Raw genomic sequence first — 9,083 nt, 5'->3', positions numbered from 1 at the left:
AAAGCATTTCTAAAAAAACAGACAAAGACAAATCCATTATTGTGTCTGCCACAGTTAAATCCACACTGTCATCACCAAAATGTAAGTGTGAAACAGAAAGCAGAACAACAAAGAAACTGATTACAAATCTTTTTGAACATTTAACCTCAGTTGTAGCCGACTACGTGTCAGTGGATACTAAGGTCTGTGAAATGTGTCTGAAGGAACCATTCTGCCCATCAACCAGTACCCGTGTTCTCCAATTTGACAGGAGGATGAAATAAAATAAAATAAAATAATTTCTATTATTGCACCCTTACATCCTTGACTGTCACTGATGATTTACATTCCAGTGACTATTTCCTAGTTTGGATCCTTTGACTAGATAAACCACTCCTCGACAAGAAGCCACCACGATGCAGGATCAGTAGAGCTAATGGATTATTGTACTGTCAGTTGGCCAATTTTGAACATCCAGAACTGGATGGCTCATATAATAAGCACGATCCACCAAGCCACTGATGACATCCTAAATGCCTATGGCCACTTTGGGGGCAGCCTTCGCCATGGTGGAACTAGGATTTTCATTATGCAAGCCAAGTTTGGCCTGCAGCTTTGTGATAATCCAAATACTGATGAACTCCAGAGAACTGCATAGTTCTCAGGGTCATGAGCAAATGAATAATTAAAGAAAACAAACAAGAGATCAGTGGTGAAGTTCTAGGACTCGGACAACCAGTTCACTAGCTCAGGACAAGTATGAGAAGCCATTAAGAAGATATGTGGCAAACCAAGTTGTGCCAGATGTTCATCACTCTGGTGGTTTAAATTCGCATGCCCGATGGCACTGGCCTGGAACTCGCCTCTACATTGTCAGAAGAGTGCCTTCTATGAGAAGTGTGGAGTGCTTGGGGCAAGCAAATAGCAGCAGTTGCCTCTGGGAATTACTCTTTTGTAACATTGCCTCTGGCATGAGCGCACTTTGCTTGTAGCAAGGTGAATGAATTTTAATAAATTTTTCTAATTTTCAACCCCTTACTATTCTGTGCCCTAACAGTATTGACAGAGGTGTAGATAGAGCTGTCAGAGAGTTGGAGGTCAATGTCCAAGAAGGTGGCATGTTGGAGTGAGGAGGGCCAAGTGAAGTGGACGGGAGAGGAAGTGTAGAGGTTGTGAAGAAATGAGGATATGGTATTCTGGCCCTGAGTCCAGATCATTAAGATATAGTTAGGGAACCTTAACCAGGCAAAGGGTTTGGGGTTTTGCAAGGCTAGGAAGGTTTCTCTAGACGGCCCATAAAAAGGTTGGCAGAGGAGGTTGCCATGTGGGTGTCCATGGTTGTACCGACAATTTCTTTTTATACCTTCCCCTCAAAGGAGAAGTAGTTGTGTGTCAGGATATAGTTGGTAAGGTGTATGAGGAATCAGAGAGTGGGTGTAGATTCTGAAGGACACAGGGAGAGTTGATGTCTCACAGCAGTAAGGCAATGGGCATGAGGGATGTTAGTGTATAGTGAGGTGATTTTAACAGTGATGAGCAGGGATCCAGGAGGTAAAGGGGTGGGGATGGTGGAGACTCAGTGAAGGAAGTGGTTGGTATCTATGATTCAGAGGCTAGGTTTTGGGCAATCAGCTGGAGGTGTTGGTCAATAAAAGCAGAAATCTTTTCAGTAGGAGGACAATAACAAGCTACAGTGGGGTGTCCAGCATTCTTGGGGTTATGGATTTTGGTGAGCATGTAGAATGTGGGTGTGTAGGGTGTTGTTGTAGTGAGGAAGTAGATGGTCTCAGGAGAGAGATCTTGGGATGGGTCTAAGTATTTCAGTATCAACTGGAGGTTATGCTGGACTTCTGGGATAGGATCACTATGGCAGAGCTTGTATGTGGAGGAGTCAGACAGCTAGTGGAACTGGTAGAAGCCTTCTGTCAGGTAGTCACTGCAATACATCACAGTTGTGGAGCTTTTGTCTGCAGACAGAATGATTAGGTAAGGATCTGTTTTGAGGTTGTGTATGGCTCATTTCTCCTACTGAAAGGTGGTTGTTCATAGGAAGGGACCAGGGGGAAGGATGATGAGACCAAGTTGGAGCTAACGAAGTCCTGGAAGGTGACCAGGGGACTCTTAGGTGGGACGGAAGGAGGTTTATGGTTGGATCATATTATGAAGTGGGAGAAACAAGATTCAATATTGAGATTAGGTTGGAGGGACTGGTGGAAAAAAAGTGTTTCCACTGTGGGGATTGGCAGAAGGAGAGGTCTTTGATAAGCCCAACATGGGTGTGGGGCTGATGGTGAGGCCTTTGGATAGGACTGATAGTTCTGTGGGATTGAGGTTTTCAGTGGGAAGTTTAATAACAGCTTTTTGGGTTTGGATTTTGAGGATTGCTTGGCAGGAGTTTTGAGGGCTTTGTCAAATTGAAAAGGTCAGCTATGCAGGGTCTGGGTGCTATGAGGAGTTGACATGGGAGTTCACTGGGGAAGGATAGGAGTTGATGGGTAGTGGTGCTCCAAAAAGGGAGTAGGATGTCAATAGGTTGGGCAATTTATGGAAGAGGTATCTGGAATGCTCATCCAGGTTTTGAAGGGCAAGGGTTTCACTTTTGGGGATGTGGAATATGTAGTTAAGGTTGTGCAATAACAGTATCTTGCAGAGGGAGCAGTGGAGGTCCTGACATGACTGTGCCATGGAGATATGTTTCTGCACTACCAGAATTGTGAGGGATAGGGGCTGGATGAATCTGAAAAGTTGAAGATAATTGTAAAAGGGGAGGGGTGGGTGGGTTAGGGAGTGGGGGAATGGGACCCGAGAAAAAGGAATTTTTACGGCTAGGCTATTGGGATGGGATTCCATGGCTTAGGCAGCACTTAAGAATTAGTATGTAGGACAGTATTTCAGCTAGGGAAATGGATGCTTTCCTGGACTGACGCAGACTGATAGAGCAGGAGCCCATTTGGGTTGAGACGGTGCTAGGAATATGGGAAATAATGTGGGGAAATGAATGAAGGAAAGCATTAGGTGGTTGTGAAGGGAACTGGATAGTAATAATAATAAAAAATAAGCACAAACTGATAGATTTCAATTGGTGCTTCACAACCTGGGCCATCTGGATCCTTCCCTCTCCCACCAGTTGTGTACAAAAAATGGAATAGAATGTAAGTGCCACAAACTAAAATTTTCAGTATTCAAATAAATGTCTTAAATATTGGATTATTATATTAATTTTATGAAAAAATATGTGTATATCAAAATTCCTCTACAAAACATGAAAACAGTTTTTTATGGATATGTATAAAGGAAACAAAACTTATATGGAAAAAGAAGTAAGTACCATCCTTTCGTTTTCTGGAAAACGCTGTAAGTGCCTTACTGTTTGTGAAAAGGATGTAAGTCAAGGGTTTATGTTAAAAAAAAAATGGCAAGTCCATTGTAGTTTTGAGACCATTTAATAACTTCACATATAATTTCACTCTTTCAGTGTTAGGCTAATATAAAAAAGATATAAAATAAAATTTTGGATGGTTTTTTGAAGCAAATTTGTTTGTCTTCAGTTTGTTCTGCTTCTTCTTTCATTGGTAAGTATAAGTCACTTGAAAACCAAAAACTGAATCATATGTCTAAATATATTTTGGGTGTCTCAGCAATATACATAATATTTTGAATTTTTATTCATTCATTCTGACACAGTTGACTGTTTTTGACTAAATATCAATTTTATTTTAAACACACACACACACACACACACACACACACACACAGATATATATATATATATATATATATATATATATATATAAAAAGAAAGATGATGAAACTTACCAAACAAAAGCGCTGGCAGGTCGATAGACACACAAACAAACACAAACATACACACAAAATTCTAGCTTTCGCAACCAATGGTTGCCTCGTCAGGAAAGGGGGAAGGAGAAGGAAAGACAAAAGGATATGGGTTTTAAGGGAGAGGGTAAGGAGTCATTCCAATCCCGGGAGCGGAAAGACTTACCTTAGGGGGAAAAAAGGACAGGTATACACTCGCACACACACACATATCCATCCACACATACACAGACACAAGCAGACATATATAAGACATATATAAGACATATATAAGACATATATAAGATATATGAGATTGAAAATAATAGAGGGAAACATTCTACGTGGGAAAAATATATCTGAAAACACAGATGATGTGACTTACCGAACGAAAGTGCTGGCAGGTCGATAGACACACAAACATACACACGAAATTCAAGCATTTGCAACAAACTGTTGCCTCATCAGGAAAGAGGGAAGGAGAGGGAAAGACGAAAGGATGGTGGAACCTAAAACAAAAACATATATATTATATATATGTTTTTGTTTTAGGTTCCACCATTATCGCACCATAACACAAGCCTTTTACAAGGAAAATGGCGTCCAGTAGAAGCAACTTTGAAGAAACAAGAAGCTATTTCGTTAGTGCCATGGCCTCCAATCCCTTCATGCCACATACACATATATGAAGAGCCGTTGTCTCCAACATGTATTCCTAGATTGTAGCAAGATAGCTGTCTACAATAAAACATAGTGCTATGTGTAAGCATTGGAACAAACATAACTTCTTGTAGGTCCATGCATAAGGTTGTATAAATAGCCGTTGGAAGCTGTGAAGATGTAATATCTTGTTTCATACACTTATGAGCCTTTTCCCATTTTTGGTGATGGAACTCTTGCTGGCCTTTTACTTCCTGTTTCGCCTTTTCGCTGGTTGTAGATTGCAACTTTGCCTTCAAAAAGTCACACTTTTTACAGCTATCAAATGTAAGAGCTTTAAATTTTAGGTTTGGAAAATCTTGTTTGAACACTTTTGTGTAAAAACTTTATGTAACATCACTTGCAGGATTTCGTTTTTTAAAAGCCACGTACTTTTGGTGTTTATTTAGATCAGGTGACAAAAACTCATAACTTGATTTTTTACAGCTGTAGTGACTTTCATATCTGGGGAATGAGTTTCTATGATATCTTACAAGATTTCGATCATCTTCTGTAAATTAAACTTGTGAGCATTTGATGCAGGTGTTTTTCCTCTTTTGTCTTCAAAAACCAAGCAACCTGATTCCTTTTTTGTTTGTAAATCAATCAATTTCCTTTCAGATATAGAAAAAATTTTTTTGAACTTTCCTTTGCACACTTGTACATTTTTCCCTGTACCATCGGGGATGATATAAGCAAAAGTACAAGTCCGCCTGCTCTCTGCTGCACTTTCGTACGTCCCATGACCTCTGCGACCAATAGGTAACATATAAATATGATTAAACAAATATGTTCCTTGGCTTTCTTCATCATCTTTATAAAACTCCAAAAACAATAGCTGTTTTTGTTAACTGTTTATGTTTTTACACTTGTACTTACAGGAGCAGCTTGCCTGTTCTGCTGGTGGTTGTTTCCCATGACTGTTAATGTATGGTTGGCCCCCTTTCTCTTGCTTCACATCTCTTACGAACAGTCACCTTCTTCCTAACAGGCTTTTCCATTTGCTGGTTGGTACACTAAACACACAACTGAAGAACACTCTAAAACACACGTGAAACGGCCGAAATCACTGCCGTGTCAACATACTGTCACCAACTGTAGCTGAGGCACATACATCGTGGTGGTGGCACTTACGTCCGTGCCCATCTCAGGCCTGCAGGCACTTGCACAGTGCTGCTATCTTTGAACTGCTCTTGAAACTAGTAGGAATTTTTCTGGCCCTTGCAACCTTTCTCATATCATTACCCCTTGGCTTATACAGCCCTTTTCACTATAAAAGCCGGCCGGAGTGGCCGAGCGGTTAAAGGCGCTACAGTCTGGAACCGTACGACCGCTACGGTCGCAGGTTCGAATCCTGCTTCGGGCATGGATGTGTGTGATGTCCTTAGGTTAGTTAGGTTTAAGTAGTTCTAAGTTCTAGGGGACTTATGACCACAGCAGTTGAGTCCCATAGTGCTCAGAGTCATTTGAACCATTTCACTATAAAAGTCAATGTTTTTAATTTTTGGCACTTATATCCTTTTCCACTTTTTGTACTCAGTTTCTCTGAAGGCTCCAGATGGAAGCTATCTTTGCAACACATCCGTTGTACCTGTAACCTTTCTGGCCTCAGTCACCGTTAACCCATTGTCCCCACACACTCCACCCAGCAGTTTCCCCTTCCTCTGTCTTATCCCCCCTTCCCAGTTCTTGTCTCCACATCACCTTCATCGTATGCCACTCGCCACCACCTCTGACACTTGTGCATCATATACCTAGCCTCTGAGCCTCTGCACTTGCCACCCCTCACTCTGGCATTCCTAGATAGCAAGCTGACCACCTCCTCCTGAACTGCTAGCTCCCCTCCTCCCTGCCTCCCACCTCTCTCTCCTCACCCCTTCTACCCACCCCACCCCAAACAATCCCTACTCCACCCTATCTTCCAAATTGCAATTCTGGCACTGTGCTGCCAGACAGCATCATCATTTAGGGGCACAAGTAAGTGTGTGTGTGTGTGTGTGTGTGTGTGTGTGTGTGTGTGTAATTTTTTTGTCTTTGTTTGTGTGCACCTGTCGACCCCTCAGTGCTTATAATTTTGAGTGAGTGATCTACTTTACTCCATTGTACAGAATAGTCCAAGGACATAAATAAATAAAAATAACTTCATCACTTTTTATCATGAAAAGCAAACCCTGTAAAGCTGTTTTTAATTTAGATCGGTGGAGTTTGGATGGATTAAAAGCATGAAAAGAAAGGTTAAAATCAAGTAACATGAGGGCTGTTCAAAAATTATCCAACTTTTATTTATAAAATAAATCTTTATTCAGATACAAGTGTTTGACACTAGCCACCTCCAAAGTAGTCCCCTTCAGGTTCTAAACACCTCCCCAACACTGCTGCCATTGCTTGAAGCATCACTTGGTATGGTGTGCAGCTTCTCTGTTGAATTCTGCATAACGTCTTCCCTGTTCTGAAATGTGATCCCTTTCAGAGTCTCTTACAGTTTAGGGAAAATCCAGAAGTCAGGGGAATAGAGAGGCTGAAAAACCACAAAAACTCTCAATTACTTGAGAATGACGAATAAGTGCATTATCATTGTGCAGGTGTCTACTTCCTGTTGCCCAAAGTCTGCCCATTTGCAGCTCACTGGTTCATGAAAGCAACGTAGAACCTCTTGGTGGTACTCCTTATGCACATTAGTGCCTTCCGGGACATACTTGTGGTGGACCACACAATTGAAGTCAAAAAAGATTGTCAGAATTAGTTACACATTGCTGCAGACATACCTCACTTTTTTGGATATTGGCGATGATGAAAGCTTCCATTGTGATGACTGGAACTTTGTTTCTTGATCATAACCATAAACCCAGGACACATCACCAGTTATCACTGTGTTAAGAAAGTTGGGACTACTGCACACAGTGTCCAGTATGTCCTATGTGATCTCTGAACAAAGTTGCTTCTGCTCAGTTGTTAGCAACTTTAGCACAAATTTTACTTAGATTCTCCTGAGGTCCAAACATTCCATTAAAATGAATGAATTGATCCAATACTAATTTTAACCTCATCTACAAGTTCTTTCATTATGATTAATCTATCTTGCATCACTAGGGTCCTTATGTGATCAATAACAATCTCATTTGCAGATGTTGAAGGCCTACCTGACCATATTCACTCTTCAAAGATGAGTACCACTCCTTTATCTGTATGGTATTCATTGCTTCAGTCCCAAACAGCTGTTGAATCTTGCAGATAGTTTCAACTTGAGAATCACCAAGCTAAAACAAAATTTGATGCAATAACGTTGTTCCACTTTTTCTGTCATTTTGCTCACAAGGGAACCTCCCCATCGCACCCCCCTCAGATTTAGTTATAAGTTGGCACAGTGGATAGGCCTTGAAAAACTGAACACAGATCAAACAGGAAGAAGTTGTGTGGAACTATGAAAAAAATAAGCAAAATATACAAACTGAGTAGTCCATGCGAAGATAGGCAACTTAAGGGTTATGTGAGGCCAGGAGCGCTGTGGTCCCGTGGTTAGCGTGTGTAGCTGCGGAACGAGAGGTACTTGGTTCAAGTCTTCCTTCGAGCGTAAAATTTTATTTTTTATTTTCAGACAATTATCAAAATTCAGGCACTCACACATAATCAAATTCGCTCTCCAAAATTCCAGGACATGTTCAGATTTGCTTCGACATATGCAGGATTTGACAGTCTACACACGGAAACATTTGAAAACATTAAAAACATGTTTTGACAGAGCACAGGGAAAATTGTGCGACTGTGAAACTGTTGGATTCATTTGTTGCAATTTATGTGACAAACTCTTATGTTTTCATCACTTTTTTGGGAATAATTCTAACATCCTCAAGAAAACCTAAATCGGGCAATGTAGAAGAATCTTTTTACCCATTCGCCAAGTGTACAAGTTAGGTGGATCGACAACATATTCCTGTCATGTGACGCACGTGCCCTCACCAGTGTCGTATAGAATATATCAGACGTGTTTTCCTGTGGAGGAATCGGTTGACCTATGACCTTGCGATCAAGTGTTTTCGGTTCCCATTGGAGAGGTACGTCGTTTCGTCTACTAATCGCATGGTTTTGCGGTGCGGTCGCAAAACACAGACACTAAACTTATTACAGTGAACAGAGACGTCAATGAACGAATGGACAGGTCATAATTTTGGGAAAATAAAGAAAAATTTTTCACTTGAGGGGAGACTTGAACCAAGGACCTCTCGTTTCGCAGCTGCACATGCTAACCACGGGACCACGGTGCTCTTACATTCAGAGTATCCTTGATGTTGCCTCCTATCTGCGCATGGACTACTCATTTTGTATATTTTGCTTATTTTTTCATAGTTCCACACAACTTCTTCCTGTTTTCTCGATTGATCTGTGTTCAGTTTTTCAAGGCCTATCCACTGTGCCAACTTATAACTAAATCTGAGGGGGGTGCGATCAGGAGGTTCCCTTGTCAGAACACAACATCTGATGGCTACCACTGTCAAATTTATATATATACATATAAATAGCAATAATAAAGGGTACATAGATAAAGAGATTAATAGAAATCAATTATTTTCAATTAATGCCCAAATTTTGGATTT

The sequence above is a fragment of the Schistocerca serialis genome, chromosome 3, assembly GCF_023864345.2.
Source record: "Schistocerca serialis cubense isolate TAMUIC-IGC-003099 chromosome 3, iqSchSeri2.2, whole genome shotgun sequence".
NCBI lineage: Eukaryota > Metazoa > Arthropoda > Insecta > Orthoptera > Acrididae > Schistocerca > Schistocerca serialis.
The sequence above is the reverse complement of the archived record's forward strand: the minus strand, read 5'-3'. Positions refer to the sequence as shown.